The 24,619-nt window shown below is 39.0% G+C and overlaps 1 long non-coding RNA gene across 1 annotated transcript in view; it reads left to right on the top strand.

Annotated features, from left to right (window-relative positions):
• The first annotated feature begins 340 nt into the window (after nucleotides 1-340).
• Nucleotides 341-24,619, top strand: part of LOC142602043 (uncharacterized) — a 135,821-nt gene continuing 111,542 nt past the window's right edge. The window contains exons 1-5 of the long non-coding RNA XR_012835677.1: nucleotides 341-507; nucleotides 2,815-2,880; nucleotides 5,203-5,396; nucleotides 9,923-9,989; nucleotides 22,279-22,376. This is a non-coding gene — a long non-coding RNA (uncharacterized LOC142602043). The remainder of the gene's footprint in view (nucleotides 508-2,814; nucleotides 2,881-5,202; nucleotides 5,397-9,922; nucleotides 9,990-22,278; nucleotides 22,377-24,619) is intronic.

The raw sequence follows: 24,619 nt of genomic DNA, 5'->3' as shown, positions 1-24,619 counted from the left end.
TTTCCACTGCCCTGTTGTTTTGAGTGTGTCCAGTTTAGAGTCTTTCTCCCTAAAAACAGGGCAATTCATTCAGGACTGTGAAAATCACTGTAACTTTGCAATTTATGCATCGTGTTCTGTAGGAAAGCCAAATTTTGACACCCAAAGTGCAAACATTTAAAAAAAATCTCCTATGCTACTCTGCTGCCTCTTCTAGCTGTGGTTTGTGAGAAACCGTTAACGTACATTTTAATTCCAAGAAAAAAAAACCCTTGGAATTCCAAGAAAAAACTTAGAAAACTGAATCGCACTCTCCCCCCCGCTTTAAAAAAAAAAAAAAAAAAAAAGCCTCTGTCCTGGAGAAGGGTTGTAGCTTAAGGAAGCATTTCCTTGTTAGTTTAAATGGTTAGTTCCAAATGGTGTGCTGCTTTTGTGGAGCTTCTTTTTAGTTGCTTAACTTTGCAACACCTTGAAACAGGAACTGAATTACCTTCTTCAAAGCTATCAAGTCCCTGAGGTGGTGGAAAGGTAAGTGTTGTGACGATGATGCTAAACCCCCTTTGTGGATCTGTTCCATAGTAAATAATTCTGTTGATGATGCAGAACATTGTGCAGAGAATCTTAGTCTTTCTCCAACTCTTTTCAACCTTCTGGCATATGTTCTAATTCTCTAAGTAGATAAATGTTTATTCTTGCCTCTTGAGGCAGCTTCCCTGCAATTCTTCATTCTAGAAAGCTGTATGTCTTGCTTTTATGCTTAGCACCTAGGTGTAATCTGAAATGCCCAACAGATTCTTTAGCTGGGTCATCCTTTTCCATTATAACCCATGTTTCAGCTTTTTTTTCTGAGCTCAGGAGAATTTTTATTTCAAATACTTTAGTGAGAAAAAAAAAAGTGTGGTTGAAAAATATGATGCTGCATCCTCTTGCCAGAATTTGAGTCAAATCAGTGGTTAAGAAAGCAATTCCTTCCAAGCTCTTCGTGCAGGCTGGTAGCTCATCAATGAAACCTTTCATTTTTCACAAATTTTTAAAATGTAAGATATAAAGGGCGACGGGGGGTTGTAAACTTTGTAGCAGCAGTATATGTCCTTCATGTAATTTAAAATTCAGTCTTAACAGAGACCAGAGTCTTTATTCAGCAGAGCGCTGTTTTTCAGTCTGATAAGGATACATCAAGTGCTTTCATTGAAACAGAGTGGTTTAAGTCCACACTAAAAATAAAGCATGCCTGTACACATTTTACTGAATCAAGAGTGGTGTGCTGTGAGATAACCCCAGTACAGTTTTATCACTGCTATGCAAGTGTTCAGTAGTAGGTAGAAGAGCTCAAAACTGTTATTCCTTTCATTCCCAGCCAGATGCAAATTTAGCCTCTCACCCAGAGATGATTTTGGCTGTGCTTTTTTTATAGATTGAATTAGTCACAAATCCCTCCTCTCTAGCTTTCTGCTGAGAAAGGGTTCTTCCTTTTATACTTAAAATCAGTGTAAATGGTTCCAGCCACTTCTTGTTATACAGGTGCCAGAGGTTACTACAAAATAATTTGTCCCAGATTGTCATTGTTTTTCAAACCAAGTTAATATTTTTAATTCTGCAGAATGTTAATTGTCTACTATACTCTTCTAACATGCGTGCTGTGTTCCTATGAATTTCTGTGAAAAAAGAACTTAGCTTTACAATGGTATAGCAAAACAGATTGCTTTGTATAATTGTCATGAAATTGAAGTGGTTAAGCCTGTCAGAAGAATATCTAATATGTAACTCAGCAGCTGAGATTATGCTAGAGAGAAAAAATTTTCAGGTCTCATCAAATTCAATCAGATAAGCTGTGGCTGAGTAAATAGAATGGTTACAAGTAAAATTTCCTTTGATAAGTAATTTATCTATCTATCTATTTATTTATTAATTTTTTAAATATCCATGTATACTTTGGTTGTCTCCTGGGAAATTGCTCAAATAATTGCAGGTAGAATAATGTTAATTTCCAGAAAGTCCTGAAGTCATCTTCTTCATGCATATATATATATATATTTATAAAAAAATCATAAATTCAGTTTATTATTCATCTGAAAAGGTTACTTCAGACTTAAAGTGAGCATAGAGATTTAGTGTCCTTGTTGAATTTATTCTTCCAGATTATAGAGAACGGTTGTTAAATTATTTTTAATTTAAGATTGGGAAGAAAAAAACAGTCTTATTTTTGTTAGTTAAATGATTAAAAAATGAGTAAATAGTATCTATATAATGCCTTTACACATGCTTTTCCTGTAAGCCCATGTTACATATCTCAACTTTGATTTCATCTTAAGCCCCCTGGGCTGAATGGAAGATCAAAAGTAACATTAGCAACATAGAATTTATCATAGAGCATAGATGTAGGTGTGGTAGATAAGATGCCAAAAGGATAACCCCCCCCTTCAAATCTAGATGGAGTTGGCTCCAACTCACTATGGTGTAGTGTAAGCCGCTCTTACTGCTCTTGAATCCATGTATATCATTGTGCATACAACTAGAAAAAACTGGGATAGAAAAAACTGGGAGGTGGTGAAAGGCCATTTCTGTAATTCAGAAAATTACAGATGAGCTATCTTTTCAAAACAGTAGTTTCTCTTAATGAAGTAACCGGCAATAGTTAGGTATTTGTCCCTTGTTTCTTACAGTACTTCTCAGGGTAAAAAAAGAATAATAATATTTACAGTGTTTATACAATATTTACAAAACAGAATTGTTTCAAAATCATAGTCAGAGAGGCCAAAGGCAGAATTTATCCTTAATCTTTTTATCCTAATGTTTTTAATTTTTTTTTCCTTTTTTTTCCCCCTCACATCACAGCTCATTCATTAGTTACCCTAAACTCACGTTACTGTGGTGGCAAGTAGTATTTCCACACAAAAGCAGGTAAGACCTTTCTTCCACATTTCCATTGTTTTGGTTCATTTAGCGGGTAATCTTTCTGTCACATTAAAAAAAAAAATTAACCCTAAAACTTTAAAAAATCAGACATTAGTTTTTCACATGCATCAAAAATAAGGGGAGGAATTCAAATGCCTGATCCTAGTCTAAGGACTGAATGGTAAGCAACCTTTGGCAGGGGTATGAAGGGCAGAACTCAGATTTTTGGATAGATAGCAGAACTAGTTTTGACAATAGTATCTGGAGCTCATCAACTTGTGGGAGGCAGTGCTACTAGGAAACTGGCTTAGAGTACTCCTGTTCTTTGAAGATGTCACAAACTCACAGTATGACAACACACCATCAATAACTGCTTGGAGAGGCGTCTTTGTGAAGTTCTCAGGAGCATACCAAGCCTTCCTTTAGGAAGAAAAATGCACGTCCAATACACTACCCTTGAAAGGACATGAGCCCTCTAAGGCCTAGAAGGTTGAAGCAGCCGTAGGGGTTGCTCTTCCAGTGTTGGCACAAAGGATTATTTATAGAGACCTCCCATCCCTCCCTTTCCATGCTGCAGCTCTTTATCTGATGAGGGATATTCTTAGGAGCATATCCTTAGAGTGGAGTATTTGAGTTCGTGCTTTTCTATGCTTACTTCATCTGAGACTTGTCCTGAAGATCACACAGTGAAGAGGAGAACGTTATGGTCTCTTTACAAGAGAGGACACCTCTCTAACTCCTTTCCCCCAAGGGATAAATATACATTTTGCTGAAGTTTTTGGTAACAATTTAGACATTTTGAGTGCAAATAATATAATACATTTTTTTTGCAGATGTGGTTGCATCAAAACAGATCTATTTCTGCAGCTGGTCCTAGGATCTTACAAGGTTCATGTTTCTTCTTTCCAAATTTTGAGGAATCCTTACATAGTTGAGGTACTGGAGATGACCTCAAAGCCACTAATTAATATTCCAGAATGTTAATGGCATAGCATGAGGAGGAAAGTGGGTTACTGAGGAATGGCAGTAATCGTTCAGTAACTGAAGTTGTACCACAACTCTGTTAGAAATTTGAATTTTGACACTATATCACCATCTCCGCCCCTGCACCCAGGATATCCTGCTGAAGGAGAAATCTTGGCATTCCTGAAATTTGGCACGCTCCATCTCATCCTAGAGAAGATTGTTAAAAAACAGGAAAATAGGTTTAAACCTAGGAGGAAGAAGGGATATGAAGTCTCATTGGCTTCAGGATTGGCAGGATTTGAGTAGTGTATTATGAAAATTTACTTGCCTTTGGTTTGCTTGTCCTCACCCCCCAGTGGCAGCTGACTGCAAGTGTGGGAAATATAGCAAATTAATTCAAACTTGAGGTAGAGTATACTGTCCTGTGCAGTAATTCAGCTAAAAGGTGAATGCTCTGTGGGGATTGAGCATGCCTACTGAATCCTCAGCAGAGGATCTGTTGTATTTTATAACAATCCTCTCTTCAGCATCAGAAAATTATTATTTTTCAGAGGTTAGTCTGCCCTTATTTGAATGAAGTTTTGCAGACATCAGAATCTCTCTGAAGGTAATAATTTAATCATCCTGAAGCAAGCATCCAAACTTTCAGCCAAAGTAGTTAGTATGTGTCTAATTCTTTAAGAATTAAAGAAGTGTGAAATGCTGGGGAATGTTAATTTCAGGAAGTAATTAAAACTTTGACAATACAAAAAGGTCATAAAGGAGTTTGTCTTAGTAATTTAATTCCTTAAATGATCACCACAATATAATTTAATTTTTATGTGGGCAGTTAATAGTACCTTTTTCTTATCTTTTGTGTGTGTTGCGTGTGTGTGTGTGTGTGTGTGTGTGTGTGTATTTCACTAGGTCCTGGAGATTCTCAACTGAGATTGTAAACTCTTTGTACTTGACATAACTGTGATACAAAATAATCACGGGGGCCAAAACCTGAGGTGATGTGGGTGATCTATTGTTTTCTTCAGTCTACAGATTGGAAAGATGGATGATCCATAAAAATGACATCCTTATCTTAGACTTCCCTGGGAAATTTGGGCAGTAACCAGATTAAAATAAACATTTAAGCGTTTAAAAATGTCATTGCAGTTCTATTTTTTTTTCAAAATTCTTGCCGTGTTCTTGGCTTATAATATCATTGACATGACTTGGTTATGTTTTGTTAAGTTGGCCTTGCTGAGCAGAAATGCAATTTAGAATTTTTGGAGAAGATTAAGAGGCTACAAGAGGTTGTTTTTGAATGTATAAAGATCATTATTTTTCCTTATAAACAGTGCTAGATTTGAACTAATCTCCCTCTAAATCCAGCTGCTGGGTCATGGAAAAGCATTGGCTTCCTGGCAGAAGAACCGGGAAAAATGCAGAAAAGGGGGCGAGAGTGAGTGTGTTTGGTGATTAGACCAGAGATTTCCCTGAGAGGTCACACAGTGCAAGGAGTACAAGTCAGACAGGATATTGGAAGGCCATGAGAAAGTGATGTAGCTGTAACTTGTCCTGATACGGTGAGATATAAGGGACAAGGTATGTATCTGCCACGGACCTGTATAGCTACACTAATTGATGGGGAAAGGCAAACCACATAGCATCATCTTTCTTTTACTTTTGACCTTCATTCTTTTGGGCCCATTTTTGGAAAGCTTAGTTATTGTGTGGCATTAGCAATACATTTCCTGGGAGTTCTGGGACTTTCTGGGTGTTGCAACCTTAAATGTTTCTTAGGGAAGTGTTTTATTTATGAAGCTTCTTTAAATAGTCAAATCAGTGTTCTCTTTTTGAGCCAAATCTACTCTCTTGTCAACATGAAACTATTTTTGCAATATTATGTAATTTTCTCTTCTTTGCTTTAAATACTCTTAATGATGATAGTAACTTGCCTATTGTTCAATCACAGAATGGTAGGGGTTGGAAGGGACTTCTGGAGATCATCTAGTCCAACCTCCTTGCTAGAGCAGGATCACCTAGAGCATGTTGCACAGGATCACATCCAGGCGGGTTTTGAATATCTCCAGAGAAGGAGACTCCACAACCTCTCTGGGCAGCCTGTTCCAGTGCTCGGTCACCCTCCAAATAAAGAAGATTTTCCATATATTGAGACAGAACTTCCTGTGTTCCAGTTTGTGCCCGTTGCCCCTTGTCCCTGGGGCACTGAGAAGAGTCTGGCCCCTTCCTTTAGACATCCACCCTTTAGATATTTGTAAGTGTTGATAAGATCCCCTCTCCGTCTTTTCTTCTCCAGACTAAACAGCCCCATCTCTCTCAGCTTTCCTCACATGAGAGATGCTGAAGTCCCTTAATCATCTTTGTAGCACTCCGCTGGACTCTCTCCAGTAGTTCCCTGTCTTTCTTGAATTGGGGAGCCCAGAACTGGAAACAATACTCCAGATGTGGCCTCACCAGGGCAGAGTAGAGGGGGAGGATAGCCTCCCTCGACCTGCTGGCCATGCTCTTCTTAATACACCCCAGGATACCATTAGCCTTCTTGGCCATGAGGGCACACTGCTGGCTCATGGAGAGCTTGTTGTCCACCAGGACTCCCAGGTCCTTCTCCGCGGCACTGCTTCCCAGCAGGTCAACTCCTAACCTGTACTGGTGCCTGGGGTTATTCCTCCCCAAGTGCAGGACTCTATGCTTGTCTTTGTTGAACTTCATATGGTTCCTCTATGCCCAACTCTCCAGCCTATGAGAGATGCTTATGAGGATGCTATGAGATATGGTCTCAGAAGCATTGCTGAAGTTGAGGCAGACTACATCCACTGCTCTCCCTTCATCCACCCAGCCAGTAATGCCATCATAGAAGGCTATCAGTCTTTAATAGTCAGACCAGTTGTCCCCAGGCATTCAGCCCCCTGAGCTGAAAGACAGGGATGGTGAGCAGAATAAACCCACCATAATCCAGGAGGAAGCAGTTAACAACCTACTGTATCACCTGGACACTCACAAGTGTATGAGGCCAGATGGGATCCACCCAAGAGTTCTGAGGGAGCTGGCACAGGAGCTTGCCAAGCCACTCTCCATTTATCAGCAGTCCTGGTTAACAGGGGAGGTCCCAGATGACTGGAGGCTTGCCAATGTGATGCCCATCTACGAGAAAGGCTGGAAGGAGGATCCGGGGAACTACAGGTTTGGGGAAGAGTGGCTGGAAAGCTGCCCAGCAGAGAAGGACCTGGGGGTGCTGGTCGACAGCCAGCTGAACATGAGCCAGCAGTGTGCCCAGGTGGCCAAGAGGGCCAACAGCATCCTGGCTTGTATCAGGAATACTGTGGCCAGCAGGAGTAGGGATGTGATCATGCCCCTGTACTTGGCACTGGTGGTGTTGCACCTCAAATACTGTGTTCAGTTTTGGACCCCTCACTACAAGAAAGACATTGAGGTGCTGCAGCGTGTCCAAAGAAGGGCAACAAAGCTGGTGAAGGGTCTGGAGAACAAGTCTCATGAGCGGCTGAGGGAACTGGGTTTGTTTAGCCTGGAGAAAAGGAGGCTGAGAGGAGACCTTATCGCTCTCTATAATTCCCTGAAAGGAGGTTGTAGCCAGGTGGGTGTTGGTCTCTTCTCCCAAGTAACTACCAATAGGAAATGGCCTCAAGTTGTGCCAGGGGAGGTTTAGATTGGATATTAGGAGAAATTTCTTCACCAAAAGAGTGGTCATGCATTGGAACAGGCTGCCCAGAGAGGTGGTAGAGTCACCATCCCTGGAGGTGTTCAAAAAAAGTGTAGATGTGGCACTCCACGAGTTGGTTTAGTAGACATGGTGGTGTTGGGTTGATGATTGGACTTGGTGATCTTAGAGGTCTTTTCCAACCTTAATGATTCTATGATTCTGTGATCAGATTGGTCATGCATTTCTGGCATTATTACGGTTCTCAGAGACATACAGAGCTATGGATTTTTAAGGAGAAGATATATTTCTAAAATCACCCCCTAGATGAAACAGAATTTCTATATAAAAGAAAAATTTCTTTGGAGCACTGTTATTCTCTCTGCTTTCTCTTAGCAAATTAAAGCTAGGGCAATTTTGACTGCCTGGCCATTTCATTCATTAAAATGACAACTCAAAATCTAATACTGAACATGTAGTCACCCACAAAGTTTGATGGGATTGTTCCTTAGAAGTCTTCAAAGATATACAAAAGCATGTGTATAACTGCAGATGCACATAATGAGTTTTGTTGTTGAAAGGGAGCTGGCACAGTGTTTGCATTAAACTTCTGAAAGACTGCTTGAAAATATTCTCAGTGAGAGAGAGTGTTTTGTTTTCTTCCTTGTCTCAGACCTACATAAATAACTGTATGCATTTCAGCACAAGAAGCAGGGGCAAAGGAGAGAATCTCAAGCAAGACTTAGAGGATTGTTCATAGTGATATTTTTTCATTGCAGATTGTTTGCATTAGAGTGCCAAGAATTTTTAATATGCATTAAGACAAGCTGTGTGCCTGCTTACTGTCTGCGCGGTCAGATCAGACTTGCATGGTTTTGGTATTACAGATTTCAGCTGGTTTGTTTATTATAATACAACTGGGCTTCTAAAGTCTGCAGTTGAAGTTACTGAAAGAAGTGGAATAGTGTGTCGGTTTTCACAACTTCATGCGGTATTTCACAGGAGCTTTTAAGCTGTACTGCTCACGGATTTTATTGAGGTATAGATGCAAGAACAGTTAGATGTCTGTTTATTTGCATAAAAGGAGTTAGTCACTTTCCGCAGCCAAAACCTCAGGGGTCGGTGCTGTTTGGCCTCAATGACTTTAAACTTTCCTATCAATGTAAAAAAGCTATTTGTCTGAATTCATTTTTTTATTTTGATATGCTGAAGTTTTGGGTTTTTTTAAAAAGATACTGACTGAAGTATAAAACAAAGCAGGCCATGATTGTCAGCACTGAACTAGTAAACATAACCAACTCCTGTTTTATAGAAAAACTAAAGGGCCCAATAAAGGTTAAAATTGGCTGAGAAAGTCATAATGAGGGAATCTCACCAGGAAGCCCAGTTAGTTTTATAGGCCAAGAAAAGCTAAAGTCACTCAATATTAGGGTCTTTTCTGAAGAGAAAGTGGGGTATAGATGCATGGATCCATGCAATAGACAAGTTCAGATACTATGGCCCTGCCTGCTTTACAGATGTTTCTGGCAGCACACCACCTGTATCCTCCTGTTGCTAATGGTGTGGAAAACCTGAGTGGAACATGTCTTATATGTCATATACATCTCTGTTACGGGGGGTATGTTGAGTCTAATATTTCTCAACTCACAAATATGGACAGGAATGAGTGCATCAGTGCTTCTGTGTTAATGATGGTTAATTTGGTGGTCACCTTTTGTGAGATGGTGCTTCATGGACATAGGTTGGGACTGGACCTACAATTGTGGAGGAATTGGGGTTTTTTGCTCAGGTGGGCACCATGGGCAAAACAGAGTTGGGGAATTTGTACTTAATTTGTTGCCCATTAACAGAAACTTCTGATCAACGTTTTGTGTATTAAGAAAAGAATATACAGTTAAGCAAACACCTTTCCTCCCCCTTCCCCAGGCTCAACTTCAGCCAAACACCTATCATCCCCATTTCCTAGTCTCAACTTCTCTCATTTTCATTGAAGGTTACACTTGGTCCCTACAAATTCCTCCAGCGAGATGAGGAGTGGTGCAGGAGGCTGGATTTGCGTGTGCAGATTTTGGTCTGCAGCTCTGAGCTTCTTACTGGTTTTCTGCTGCTGCTCTTTTAATTAGTACCCCTGCCCTTGTGTAGGTTGCCTGTGCACTGCAGCCCCTCAGGGGTGTCTATGGCCAGCGGTGGGTTGCCCATGTGCTGCAGCCCATCAGGAGCATCCCTTGTCTTGGCACAGCATGCAGCAGATGGGGACCTGCCACCCAACACACAGCACACACACACACTGGTGTGTGCTGTTGAAGGTGTAAATTTTATTTTGATACTTAAAATGTTCATTGAGTGTAGGTAGGGAATGTCTACAAGAGAAGTGACCCAAGTTCTGCTCCCCATCCTGGCTAAATTTTTTTTAATTTTAGTTTTACTTTACAGATTAGAAGAGCTTTAGCAGAGGAGGCTGCAACTTGGTCTCAGTGATTCCCGAAAGGATATCTGAAAGGTATCTTTCTGTCCTTGATCCAGACATGAGTCTGAGACTCAATTCAGACATGAATTCAGAGTCGAGACACTGAATTCAGACATGGCTGATTTGATCCCAAGTCTTCCACATCCCATGTGAGTGCTTTCTCATCCAGCTAGTTAACAAAGTGCTGTCAGTCACCACCATGACTGTGTATCTGCAAGGAGCCTAATCCTGTCATTCAACGTGCCTTTAGTTCCACTGTTGGATTTAGGTGCCAGATGGTCTAATCACTGGTTTTCAGGAGATCTCAGGTGGGAGTAACGTCCCTTGCCCAGGCCAGAATATTTCAGGAATGCCAATGACTCAAGACTACAGTCATGTAGGTGCATTTTGAGCCAAGAAGGGTGGCTAGTGTTTTCAGGCATATTGAACATGAGGTAGATGTCTGTCTGGGATGTTCTGAGATGCACTGTTGATCCTAAAAGCTTAAAATCCTGTTTTAAGCACCAAAGGGCGTGAGTTTATACATGGGATTCACTTAATAATTTCATATTAAAATAAAAGAAGAACCTACAAAAGACTATGGAATGCCAGGGTCCTTTTGAGAAGGCCTGATGATAGACAAACTTTTCATGGTTCCAGATATTCCTTGATTAGAAGACCCTCATTATACTCCTTTTTCCTGGTAAGATACTATACCAAACATAATAGATTAAAATAAGTTGGTGAAGGTTTAATTTATTTCATCACCTGTAGAAATATCTGGCAAAGATTTTTGGGTCTAGCTTATGAACGCAACTAAAAAGAACAATAAAATATCACTATGATTGCCCAGAACATTGCAACAGTTGCAGTTCAGTGCACTGGGACCACACACACACAGCTTCTATCTGTTAAGTTGACAGGGACAGTGTAAATTTGTGATTATTTTGCAGTGAAGTGTGCATCAATATTTTAAGTGGTTTGTCAGAACATTTGTTTGTCTGATTTTGGCTTACTAATACAAGACTCCTTTTTTTTTTTTTTTCCCCCTAATAGACTATTCCAGTTCTGACTAAGCTGCATTTAAAAACAAATTATCTGTTATTTTCAAATCACTCATATCTCACATAAAGAGTACTATGCTGTAGTTACTTGCTGTTATTCTTACAGTAGATATACACGCAGGGTCACTGTATCCCTTGCTTAGTTGTGTGAGCTTTCTTTGGTGACTGAATTTGCAGTGCTGACCACTGCTACTGATAGAGGTAGGCATTAAACCACTTAATTCCACTGAAATTTATGGGACTACTTGTGTCCTTAAGGTTAAGCATTTGATTCAGTATTTTGCTGGACTGGGGTCAGAAAGCTCAGTGCTTTGCCGCCTGGCTTATTAGGCATTGATAATGCAGTTTTAAAATCTGAATTTAAAGCTTAGCTGGACAAGGCAAGGTTTCTGTCAGGTAATGCAATCCGCTTGTGATCCTCTCTTCGGTTTCCAGTGTAATGTTAGCTTGGGTGTGACAGAAGTGCATCAGGGCCGCCTGCATAGTAAATGAAGGGCTGCCCAAGTCATAGGGTAATGCATTGACAATGCATTTAGCTAACAGGTTTAACTTTGGTTTTTAGAATAAGAAGTCCTAACTGTATCTCATGTATAAACACAAACATGTCTGATGCCCAGCATGACTCATGTATAGTTACTAATACAGCCCTGGAGATAAGGTATTTGACAAGAACATGCTTTTATGCATGCTGAAACTAAGACGGTTATATAATACCAGGAGTAGCAAACAACTTTTTCAGAGTCATGGAAACCATTCAAGAGTGGGAACTGAATGCCAATTTCATTATCACCTATAAGGAGCCAAACAATGAGGCATTGTGGGCTTACAGACTGTGCTCAGAACAGGAGGTTTAAGTGCATCAGCCAGTAGGTAGACTCAATCAGGCCAAATCCCGTCAGATGGAATACATCTGTTAACAAAGCCATTAAGTGTATTTTAAATGCTAGTTAAAACTTTTGCAAGGAATGTTCATGGGATGAACAAAGGAGGATGCAATGAGTCATAGTAATAGTGGGTCCACATTAGTCTTTTATCCACTGTTCTCAGGACATTTTACCATGTAAGCAACTGGTTTTATATGCCTTTTACAGACCTGAAAATGAAGAAGTTAGGAGCTGTGCTCAAAGGCAACAATAACATTTTAAGCTAAGGAAGGACGATGCTTGAGAGGTAGAGAAGTGCTGAAAATGCTTTCTGATTGCAGAGTTTTTATGAAGGAAAAGAATTCTGATAAACATAGTTTTGAATAACTACTGATGTTGCAATGTACCAAGTTATCAATTTTATGTTACAGCATAAAAGTACTGGTAAAAATTTATTTCTACAATTCTCTTTGGCATTTCTAAGAAAGTTCTATTTTTTCCTGAACAATTCATTGAGAAACTGTGAGGAAAAAAATCAATAAACAGGGTCAGTGGACAAAGATCTTCCCTTTCCCTAGTTACATCCAACACTTTAACAGTAAGAAGAGGCTGGATTTAAGAGACAAAGAGCCAAGATGGATCTGACTATAGAGAAGCCCTGCCCTGGGTGAAGAACCTGCGGGAAAAGGTCTACAATGTCCTTTAAAGAAATCACAAGAGAAGTGGTGTCCTGGTTAATGATAAAGGGTTACAGCTGTGATAATTCTAATTATAGTCTAATTATAGCATTCTAATAATAGTATTTTTCTACTTCAGAATACAAAACTGGAAAGTGTCGTATGTCCTGGTACCCTCTAAATATGCAGAATTTTTGTCAAAGATGATGTGGGAGAAAATGTGTTAAATCAACACTTCCTCCCTTTTACTTTGTACACCTTCAGGTAAAATAAATTCCTTTCACCTTAACAAGGATACAGATAGCTGTTGTTCAGACTGAAACAGTGCTTTGGTGAAGGAGTCAGAATTTTAATGTTTGGAGTCTCTCATGTTGGTGGAATAGTTCCTTCAGGCACTTCCTGAAGTGGACAGAGGCAGAGCACCACTGAATAATACCTACAGTGCTCTTCAGGAAGTTCTGCCCAGAAGAAGCTCCATCTCTTCCTGGCAGTGGTGACAAGAAACATTTTCATCTTGAATTTATTTCCCAGCAGCAGTTAGCTATTACCTTCCAAACAGAGCAGATTGCATTCAATAAAAATCATGTTCAAAAATGTTGACAAGGAAGAAGGATCCAACCTGCTGAACTTTTACAGATGTGTTGATATTCACATGCACACATTGCAAGGCTAGCAGTTACATGTAATAAACACCAGATTGTCCTTTAGTGATGTTATCCCAATGTAATTTTTTCTACTCAGTAAAAGGAATAGTAGGGCATTATTCCTTTATCCCACCATTGACTCTAATTTTAATCTAATTGTGGTGAATCATATCACTCTTTGCAAGTAGAATATTATAGTCCCCTCTTTACAGGCCAGATAACCGAGAAGATTTTGTGATTTGTAGCAGGTGTTACATGGCTGTATGTGATAAAATCATGTGCAGAATTTGATACCTTGACTTTTAGTTCTGTGCGCTGATGCAGCTATTCTTCATCAGCACATCCACAAAGCAGAAGAGTGGGAGAAGTTGTGGGTGGGATTGTTCATTCATTTTTATGATTTTCCAGTGAAGATTCCTCAGCTGTGGTTCACATTTGAGCAACAGATACTAGCGTTAGGACCGCTTCTCATGTCCTTACTTTTCCTCATGTCATAGACTTGTGATTCTCAAACTGGACTTCCAACTTAGATGTTCCAGTCTGTGACCTAGGGAAGCCGAAAAATTTAGCTGCTTTAACATGAACACATTCTTATTCTGTCACTACTGAGTTAAACAAAGCTAACAAATGTTTCTAAAATTGAGCTTTTCTTCCTGAGAAAGATTCAAATGTAGTCATGTAAAAGGAGCTGAACTCACATGTTTATTTCTAAGATACTAGTTATGTATTTCATGGCAAACTAGCAATCTGTAAGGTGAATTAATCTCTTCAGAACTAATATCCTTATGTAGGATTCTCCTCTGAAAACGTAGTTTATGTGCCTGACCTTTGAAGCCACCTTATTATAGAGCTCTGGCTGAAACACTGGTTGTGTAATCAAGCTAGGATTTGGTTTGTTTGTTTTTCTTCTGTTAGTCATGAATGAGTTAGGAGTGAACTAGTATGGTTTGCGATGACAGATTTAATATGTTGTTGTCCTCCAGCTTTTTCACAGAGTTCTGTCTGTGTGTGTGTTTACACGTACATATGCTTGCGAGAATTAATAAACCTACAGAGTCTAGATTTTTCACAGTGAGAAGTCGGTAGTGTCTCTGTTGGAGACTGCTTGTGTTTATCCTCGGTTGTCAGTGTTTTTATTTAGCCACGAAACAGAATTAACTGAAAATGCTTCATTTCAATTAAGAGTTTTGGCATAGGTTCTTAGACCAATTTTCAGGACATCCAGATGCAAAGAAATTTTGGTATATGGCCCAGAGTTTATTCCCTGCACTTGTTTCCAGAAGGCCAATATAAATCAGAGTTTGCCCTACAAGACAGAAGGTAAAAAAGAAACAACTTTTTAAGCATTAGGAAGTCAGTATAGAGCTGACTACCTCCCTCAGTTATGAACATTCTCCTGTCATGTGTGTCATCCTTTGAGCCCAGGTTTTACTGATGTGATAACATTAAGTTTGCATAAATGGTGTCGTATGTGTTTCAAGGTCTCTTGTTAAAACCCAGCCCTATATAGGAATGCCTTTTTATTCCTCATGCCAAATTTTCCTCGGGAGGGAAGTTCTAAGAAGTACATTGTTGCTTTACACTTTTAGACTTGAATGCCTCCTTTTATAGCAGGTAGTAGATCTATCTCCTTTTGTTTACTGTAGTAGCTGTTATGTTATCACAGATCTGTTTCAGAGTACACGTGAGGTAGGTTGGCAACAGTTTCTGTCAGCTGCTCCCGTGATTTATTTTCAACATTTTGTACGTCTCTGTCTAACTGAAGTTATGTCCTAGTTCAAGCCAAAATTCATTATCCTGAGACACACATGGTAATGTTATGATTATCTCTTAGTATTACTGGAAATAGGCATAAAATAATGTGTAATGTGTTATTTTGAGTTCTTTCTATCATAAATTCTGTAAATAATGTGGCAATTGAGGTAAAGCAAGATTATTTGCAAAGTGTGCGTCACTAAAAATTGCTCTTTTTTGTACTTTCCATATTCCAGAAACTTATAATTCATGCTTGCTCATTTTCATCTCTCTCATTTAGTGATGACAAACCTAAAGAGAAAATAAGAACACAGCAGAACTTACCTGTGATCTCAAACAGTGAACTTTTCTCTTAGCATGGACTTACTTATCTTGTATCATTTTTTTTCTTCCCATTTCTAGGTGCAAATGAAATAGATGAAAAATGTGATGAGATGGAGTCTTTTCTACTCTTGATTTTTGAATGCAAGACCAAAGGCAGGATGGTGACAGGTTGTTGAACACTGTGGATCACTTTGATTGCAGTCTTATTTTTAGTGGACCTTTTTTGAATCATCAAAACCAAAAAGTGTTCTCAGTTGAAGATAGAACAACTGAGTAACATCACAACTTTGTTTGTCCCTTCACCAGTAGTGTTTTTCTCCAGGTAGAAATATGTAGAAGGCAGCATGTAGTAGGCTTGATGGGCAGTATGCAGATTGGGTTTGCATTATGGATGTTCATCCTCATAAATTTTTTCTAAATAATGTCTAAATGTATAGTTATGAGAATACTTTTTAGTTCTGTGGTGCAGGACCTATTCCATTTTCTAGCCTTATGTCAAGGCCAGATCCATGTGTCCACCAGTCCTTTCCCCTGTGCCTACACTTGATTCCTGTGGAATGAAATCCTGCACATTGCTGGAAGGGAACTGGGGCCATATTTGAGCAGATCCCTGGTCTGCATAATGAGAGAACAGTATTCCAAGGATCTGGAAGGAACTGGGTCTCAAATTGTGGTGTGGATTTTTCGTGAATCTTCTGTGGGCAAAAGTAAACTTGGGAATGGAGTGCTTTAAGGGGAAAGGTGAACAGGAGTGAAGTGGAAGCAGAGAAGAAAAGGGCAGATGGGATTCTGTAGGAAAAAGGAAAGGTGAGCATGCTGAGCAGTGGGAGTGGGATAGTGAGGTAAGGAGCGGTGGACTGTGTGATTGTCTCTTTTCTACGGATACTATTCAACAGGTGGACAGTAAAAGTGGACAAGATGGAATGTGCACCATTGAGTGGCCTGATAACACCAGCAGACCTGAGGGGATCTTCATTTCCTGGTGCTTCTTCTGTTGAAAGGAGCTCTGGAGGCTTCCTCTCAAAGTACAGGACCTTGTCTCCTCTCTGCTAAGCTCAGACCAATGACTTTGAAGGCTTCCCTCAGGGTTTCAAGGTTTTTATTTTCTACTGATAGTTATGAAAGAAACTGGACTAAGTTTTAATTCTTTTCATTGTCGTTACTGCATTTGTTTAGTGAATTCCAAGCTTGGAGCTGGTTCTGGTTTTCATAAGAAATTGCCACCTGAAAACCAATGACCTTTCTGTCTTTATAAGGATATGACCTAGCAACTAGGAATGCGGTTCTGATCTGGAGATTTTCTTTCAGTTTAAATTAAATATTTTGTCCTAGAATGTACTCTGCCTAATTTCTGATCCTTTTAACAGATGTTAGATGCAGTGCCGTATCAATATGTGCTGCATATGGGAGAATCTCAGCTTTCATTCAGTGATATTCTAGTCCTGGTGGACTTACGAGAGGGCAAAAATACTAAAGGGTGAACAAAAGCTATCAAATTAATAATTTTTTCCCCAAAATTTTAGTCTGATAGCCATGCAGTTGGAGTTAGCAATAATATATACTACTTCTATATTTTCTGCGGCTGATACTTTCTGACATTGCATGTTATGACACCAAGTATTGAGATAAGATTTCTTGTGATAACAATTGTATCTAATAGGATCTAACTCTTGACTAAATACCTTCATATCATAAAACTAATACACAACTTAGTGGTTACTCAATTAAGGAAAATCATGTTACATCATCCTATTTATCTCATTGACTTAGAACAATGATCAGTGGAAACTCAGTATAATAGACTTATCTGTTATGAAATTCTTTTCTATGATTGTACCCATCCAAGAAAAGACTACTTAGAGGTCATCTTCTGGATAGGGAAGGTTATGACTCAAAAACTCCCCAAAATATAAGAATGATCAAACATTTTTTGATGAATATTGGACATATATCTTAATTATCCTCAATGATACTTTATTAATCATTTCCTGACTTCACATAAAGTTTTCCCAGCTTGCACAAAGTTCTGAATTCTTTGGCAGATAACAAAACCTTTTGTAGTAATGAGCAATAGCACTTTTTACTACGCAAATATTTAAGAAGTTCTGACACTTAAGAGAGGTTCCAGGAAATATTAATCTAGTTGGATGTTTAAAACCAAACATACAAAAATGTGGCAGCTGTAGCTGCTGAAGTGTTTCCCAAAAAATGAGACAGTGAGGTTAGCACAGCTAAAGGGAGACTAAATTAATATATTAGACCTGATGTAAAGTTCAGCCTATAAGAGATGATGGGGGAGGTGCAGGGAGTGGGAAAGCTACTGCACCTTTGTCATCAACAAAGAATTTCTTCTGTAGTGTTTGCTATCCTGGTTCAAGAGATGAGAAAGTATGCAGATGGAGTGTGAGAGATCTTTAAGAAAGCTATATTCAGTTAAGTCTTCTCAGCTTTTCCAAAAGTACTTGTCTCAAAAAAAAACCATAAGCTAAATGCAATTCTGAGGCTCTTACGTAGGAGCAGCAATCAGTTAGGTGAAACTCATTTACCATCATAAATTAGGTGTACTCACATCTGCTCATTTCAAAGCCAGTAAGTGGTGTTGGTGGGGTAAGCTCTTTCAAATGTGTTCAAATCAAATATGACAGCAAGTATTAATGAATGGCATTTCAATCCAAAAGCGAAGGTAAATGTGTCAGAATTTCCCGAGGGAATTTCAAAGTTCTGAAATCTATTCTCTTACTAATAATGCATTATTAAAACATTGGGTTGTACTGGCCTCCAAAAAATGAATTCTTTGATGTTCTTTTTCCCTCCCAGGAATGTTTGAATGGCCTATTAGTGCTGGTAGGCTGAAAGTGGGGAATCAAATGACTGCTGGGAGCACAGATGTTCTGGAAACATGTGGGCTTACCTTTAGAATAAAATCTGCAAAAATATTTAGCCACTGATGTTCCATCAGTTTCATGTTGGTGCCTGAATATCTTTGAGGATCTAGCCCTTAATTACTATAGTGGAGGTAAACAGAAACATCTAAGATAAGACAACCTGAGTTTTAAGGAGCCTGAACATCTGCAGTTATTATCAACTTCGATAGGAACTGCACGTTCGGTGACAGGAAATTGGAGACTAATTACTACATGGAAGAAAAATCATAGTCCACTGTAATAAATTTGTCCATATAAATAATTTCTGCAGTTTCACTGTTTGATAGTGATCCTCTGCACGTCACCCAATCCTGTCCCTTTTCTTGCAAAGTGGAGGTTAAGGAAGAAAGTTATTAATAAGATTTTCTTGTCTAGCTATTGATCCCAAGTTGTAATGCAGAAGATATTTGGAATGCAGGAGAATAATAAACTTTAACTGAAAGCTGCTTCCACATTTATTTCATTTCTGGTGCTCCTTGTTTATTCTCATATTTTTCAGGTGAAGTGTGCGCTTTATGATTTGATTAATAAGATTGGAGTTTCCTGCTGAAATTAATTTAATGGGACAGATTTATCCACTTTCCAGTGCTTTCCTGGTTGTTTTCACAAATTTTGTAAACTTGAGATCCACTTCAGTGATGATTCTAAATCAGTACCTACATTTGTCTTTCAAGAAAACCCACCCCTTCTCTATTTCCTTAATTTTTGAACAATCTGTCCATGATGCTATTTGATATGTGGATCAATTTCTCTTATGCAAAACAACATATAAACAGTTGCTCCTTTTACACATCTGATGCAATAATAACAGTGGTATCAGCCTCAGTGAGCTGGAATTTCCTGCATAGTGGACATACCACACCAGAAGCGTCAGTTAGTTAAGCCACCAGATAAACCAGAGACTTTCTCAAAACTGCTACTTCCATTACAGAACATACACCACTTACTTACACTTTCTCTACACAGTCTGTCCTAGGCAGACTTTAGCATGCTCTTTCAAAGCCAAATTGCCTGAAAGGCTATCACTTCAACCTCATGAATGTCTCTGTTTCGAAAGATAGATCCATGGGCACTAGCAGTAGCATGAGGTTATGAATACACATAATTCTATTTTGGAAATGTGTCTGTGAGATGACATTCTTTTCAGAGCAGGACTACTGGCTTACTGTGAATAAGTCATCTCCTTTGCTTTCTTAAGATTACTAATGAGGATTTTTCTGCAGTATTATGTCCTTAATGTAAAGTAAAGCCAGAAAAAAGGCTCCAGACTTGTTCTTTCTGTAAAATATAATCCACATATATTTATCTTGTCTTATTTTCTAAACACATTTCTGATTTTGCCTAGTATAAAAATCACCCCAGCTTCCCTAGGGAAAAGCACTGTCCAACACATCTGTGCAGAAACAGTCTCTACTATACTGCAACAGCAAAAAGATATACACTCTTCACATTGACCATTCATGTAACTAGACTTGGTATAGGCCAGTAGCAAAATGTTTCTGTTTGGTATATGGAAAATGTGTTAGTAGTGTAATTCCCTTTGTTATGATGCAACTACTTTCTGAAAAAGCTAGGAAAAAAATAATAGGATAAAAAAATGTCCATTCTTACCCAAGCAAACAATGGTGAGGTATTAATTTAGCAGAAATTAACTCATCAGTTCTCATTCTCTTGGCTGAGAAATTGAATGATCAGATATGCTTAATGACCTGTTTTGGATAGAATGTGCTGAAGGACAAAGGGAAAAACTTTAAGATAACAATTCCAGAAGTAATCTGATTCTATAACTGTATGAATCTTCCATAAGTAATCTGGAATTGTTATGGAAGATTCATACAGTTATAGAATCACAGAAATGTTGGTTAGAAAGGACCACTGGAGGTCTGTAGTCCAGCATCCCTCTGGAGCAGGACTACTCCCAAAGCAATCAGATCAGCCATGGTTTTATCTACTCAAGTCTTGAAAACCTGTAAGACAGGGGATTTCATCACACTTCTGGTTAACTGTTCCAGTGATGCATTACCTTCCTGGCGAAAACTTTGTTTCAACTATCCAGTCTGAACCTCCTAAATGACAGTTTGTGCCTATTTTCCTGAGATTTACCAGCTACAACTAGCAAAAAGTTTGTGTCCATCAACTTTGTAACTCCCTTCAAGTAGCTGTAGGTTGCATTTAGATTCCTTTCAGCCTCTTCTTTGCATTTGTCACTGCATTTGTCACCAATTCTTTGCTGCTTTGAGGACAGAACAACTGGATTATCACCCAGCTTGTTCCCTCTGGCATTTTTCTTGTGAAATTGCCATGAGTATCATCAGGAAAATGCTGGTGCTGTCGCAGTAGACGGCTGTATGGGTGGAATCATCTATAAAGAGGAGAGCCTGTGAGTAGGAGATGTCTGCTAGTTATTTGTAGAAAGCTTCATGCTCTCCCTCTTGATCAAGTAATCTATAACAGGCCCTGGGATCCTGTGTTCCTTCTTCCTCTTGACCTTGACTGAGTCTCACAACAGACACATCTTCACTTTCTTACTGGAGCTATCTCTTTACATGCCCACATCAATGCACATACTCCATCTAATTAGCCCAGAAAGGGTTAATCAAGGGCATAGTTACCTCTCCAGTTGGAATTAGCTTGCCAGTCAGAAAAGAGATATGAAGAAACCTGTAGCCTAGGGCAAAATGGAGGCAGTGAGTGGGATGTTGTGTTATTTTCACAGCTTTGCTCAGCCTATGTCTCAGAAGTGCTGCTAAAGGCAATGTCAGGTATGCAGGGCAAGAGTGGTTAGATACGACTTGGATATGACTTCTGATTTTCTCTGATGGCTAGTGAATGCCATTCCCTACAGACAGCAAGGTGATAAAATAGTCAGCCTTGCTGTGGAACTTAAGCAGAGGCTGAGCTCCTAGTCATACCTTTCTGTAAAAATTAGTGCTTTGGTAGCTGTAAAGTCCCTTTAATTTTTAAATTCCCTTTTCATCCATACTGTTCATAAACAGTGGGAAGGATAGGAAGGGAAGGAAAACTCATAATGAAATTGCATTGAAGTGTAAGTCAGGGGGTATCAGAGGGGAGATTGAGCTTCATCTTGTTCATTATGTTTAACACAGTGAATTTCTGAGGAACACCAAGTTTCACAGTTTGGTAAGAAAAATGTGATATATGAACTGCTCATAGAAATATATTGCACTTCATGTTGATACTGTTTCTAAAACTTCAGGATGATGCAAGGTACTTTATTCTTCCCTATTGAATAATGTCATAGAACTTAATGATGCACGTCATGGGCTCCGTAGTACTGCAGGTGATGTAATACCAATAGTGGGATCACTCCTTTGGAGATGGACTAATGATAATGTGAGTGGAAGTGATTATACAGTAAAATAGTTTATTATTCCAAAGTAAGGAAGTTATAAAGAAAACATATGTCTGAAAAAACTACTTGAGAAATCAGCCTTCGGGAAACAGGAGAAGCTGATACGTAAAGATCTTTAGGAAGGCAAACTGACAGAGAAGGGAGTGAAGAAGGGCTGTCATCTAAGGAAAGCAGATGTCATAACAGTATAATAATAAACTATTTCCACAGAAAGTAAAGATAAGGAACAGCAAAGGATGTAACAAAGTTCTAGAAATTCATTATAAGAGGAAGAAAAAGGAATGCCCATTTACAAAAGGCAGGAGCGCAAACTGCAGTTGATACTGAAAAAGTGTGAATGATTTCTCTGTTTCCCTTTCCAGGCATTGTGTGTAGTTTAAAAGTTTATGATACAGGTATTTTTAAAAGGAGACAGAACAATAATACTGAATACAGAAGTAACAGGTTGAAGGATGCCTAGATAAAATAAATGTGGTGAAATTGCATAGCCCTAATGAAAATTAGTGCAGCATATTTAAGTCAATAATAAAACTAGTGAATAATTATCTTTGAAAATCTGGATGACTTAAAAAGGGAAATGCCAGGCATTTATAAGCCAAGAGAGATGCCGAAAAAAAATTATTACTTAGTAACATCAAGGACAATAATAAATTGATAAACAACATGAATTTGTAAAAAAACCCATTATAGTAAATGTACTGTTTTCTGTTTTTAAAAAGGGAAATTGCCTAATGGAGCTGCAGATATGATGTATCTTGAGCTCAGTACAAGTTCGGTATTGTCACGTCAATTCTCAGAATTAAGCTGGAGAAATCAGGTCTGTATAATGTTTTCCCCACAAGTCTTATTGCACAACTGCCTCAGTGAGAACTTATTAAGGATCCACTGTCAAACTGAGAGTATTTCAGGGAGTCAGTCTCCATTTTTAAACAATATTTTACTGCAATTATTCAAGTTTTGGAATAGAAACTAAACACAAGCTAGGCTTTTTTGATAGTGACGAGGGAATGAAAGCCACTGATGATTGGTATATTTGCGCTGTTTTACGAAGAATATGTTGCTAGAGAATGCATCCTCTGGGATACCTCCAAATTCCAAAGAGTACTTTCTCTATTGCTAAAACAGTCCTAGATGTCAAACCTTTTACAAGGTACTGAAGGACCTGAGGTAAGGCAAGGACTTGTGATGGTGCCTGACTTGCTCATCCCTGAAGAAAACAGAGCAGTTTGATTCTGAGCCAGGTAAATATCAGCACTCTTCTGAATGATCTGCATTAAGGCCTTATGCACCAGGGCTTTAAAGATATCAGCAGACCTGTTTGCAGCTAAAAAGCTGTGCAGAATAATAGACTGGATTTGTCATCCTGCAATTCACTGTCTCGTGCCCACATCATGCTCTCAAAGGTTCATGCTACTTGGATTTATGAAATTCAAAACAGGATGAAAAGAGCTTGAATCTACACATCACCGGTGAATTTCTCCTAAAGAATTTTTCTGCTAATTAATTAAAGACTAGGCAAATCTAAAGTAATACAGCATGTGATAGCAAAGCAATACAGAGATTGTTGATTAACAGATAGAAGGAATTCCAGCTTTACAACAATGTCCTCTGCCTTCCACTAGTTCACTTCCAAAGTTCCCCAGAGCATGTAATGGCTTTTGTATTATACTCAGCTAGAAATTCCATACCTCTGACAGTGCCAAATTCACTATAAATTGAATTAAACATGTCCTTTATCGTAATTTATTGCTCCCAGTCTGTGAATTGCTGCAACAGTTTCAAACATCTGGACTTGTCATATCATATTATGTCAAAACAATAACCATAAGCTGAGAAACTGGTCTATTTAATAGAATGGTATCCGTGCGGGGCCACAAAATCACAACCACAAACGTGCATACTTCCCTCCTTAGTGCCTTATGCTAGAGCAATTTACACTGTGCCATTTTGTGCCTTCATCTTAGATCTTGAGTGGAGATTGATTTAACAGAAAGGAGTGCTTTGTTTGTGGCTGAATGTTTTTGAAACATAAGGCTGGACAATTCTTGAGCAGGGCAGGAAAAGTTAGAAGTCCTCTACTTAGGTTTCATTCACTGCTGTGTGGTATAGAAGCCTTTTAGTAGCCATTCAGAGATGAACGTCGATCTCTAGTGCAATTCATGTTTCATGGTCTTATATCTGTTTCTTGACAAATGGTGTGTGAAAAACATCCCTTTACTGAATTATCTCTATGGTGGGGTTTTTTCGCTTTTATGAACTATGATAAATAACTAAATTACTCGCCAACATTCTTGTTACAAATTGTTGTTGTTATGATAACAACCTACTGAAGATTCTTTTGGGCATATGGAAACCTTGTATAACCCCAAACTTGGAACATGCTGGGTGAGTCTAATGCCAGATTGTCCACAGCCCACCTATAGCTGCTGCCGGCCTCCTTCCCTGCTGATGGCAGGTCTGGGGAGAGCTGCAAGTAAGTTCATCCCTACAGAATAACTTCACTGCTGGGCAAAGGACGTACGGGAGTCTGGGGAGGCACTTAGCACCAGGTGGGAGTGCATTTTGAAAGGTAAGGTGGGAGCCGTGTAAGCCTTAGCTGGGGTTTTCAGAAATGGCGATCGTATGTGCCGACACAGATGTATGCAGGTAGTTTCTTTCTCTGCCTGTGCTTGTGGCTGAACAGCCATGCATCATGTCGGGCTGTTGTAGGCCAAGACCGCTTGCCTGTGCTGATGGGATGTATTGGGTCAAGAGTAGTGTAACGCTAATGGATCTACCTGGCTTCTGGGGTGAATCTGACTTGTGTTTGTCCAGGCTGACGTGCAGGGTCCTAAACATGCTTGTTTACAGCCAGGCATGTACAGGTTATGTCATACAAATTTTATTGACTGTAAGTCTTCAAATGACCGACTTACACATCTTGGAAAATCTCATTCCTTTTAGGCTATGAAGAATTTGATTTTGTATTTTCAGTCTGGAAGGCCAGAGTACAGTAAAGAGCACACAGCATCACACAAATGTGATATAGCCTCTGATCAGTTCTTCAGTTTAAAGGCATTG

This window comes from Balearica regulorum, chromosome 5 (assembly GCF_011004875.1).
Source record: "Balearica regulorum gibbericeps isolate bBalReg1 chromosome 5, bBalReg1.pri, whole genome shotgun sequence".
Lineage (NCBI taxonomy): Eukaryota > Metazoa > Chordata > Aves > Gruiformes > Gruidae > Balearica > Balearica regulorum.
Note: the sequence above shows the minus strand (reverse complement) of the source record. Positions and strands in the feature narration are given on the sequence as shown.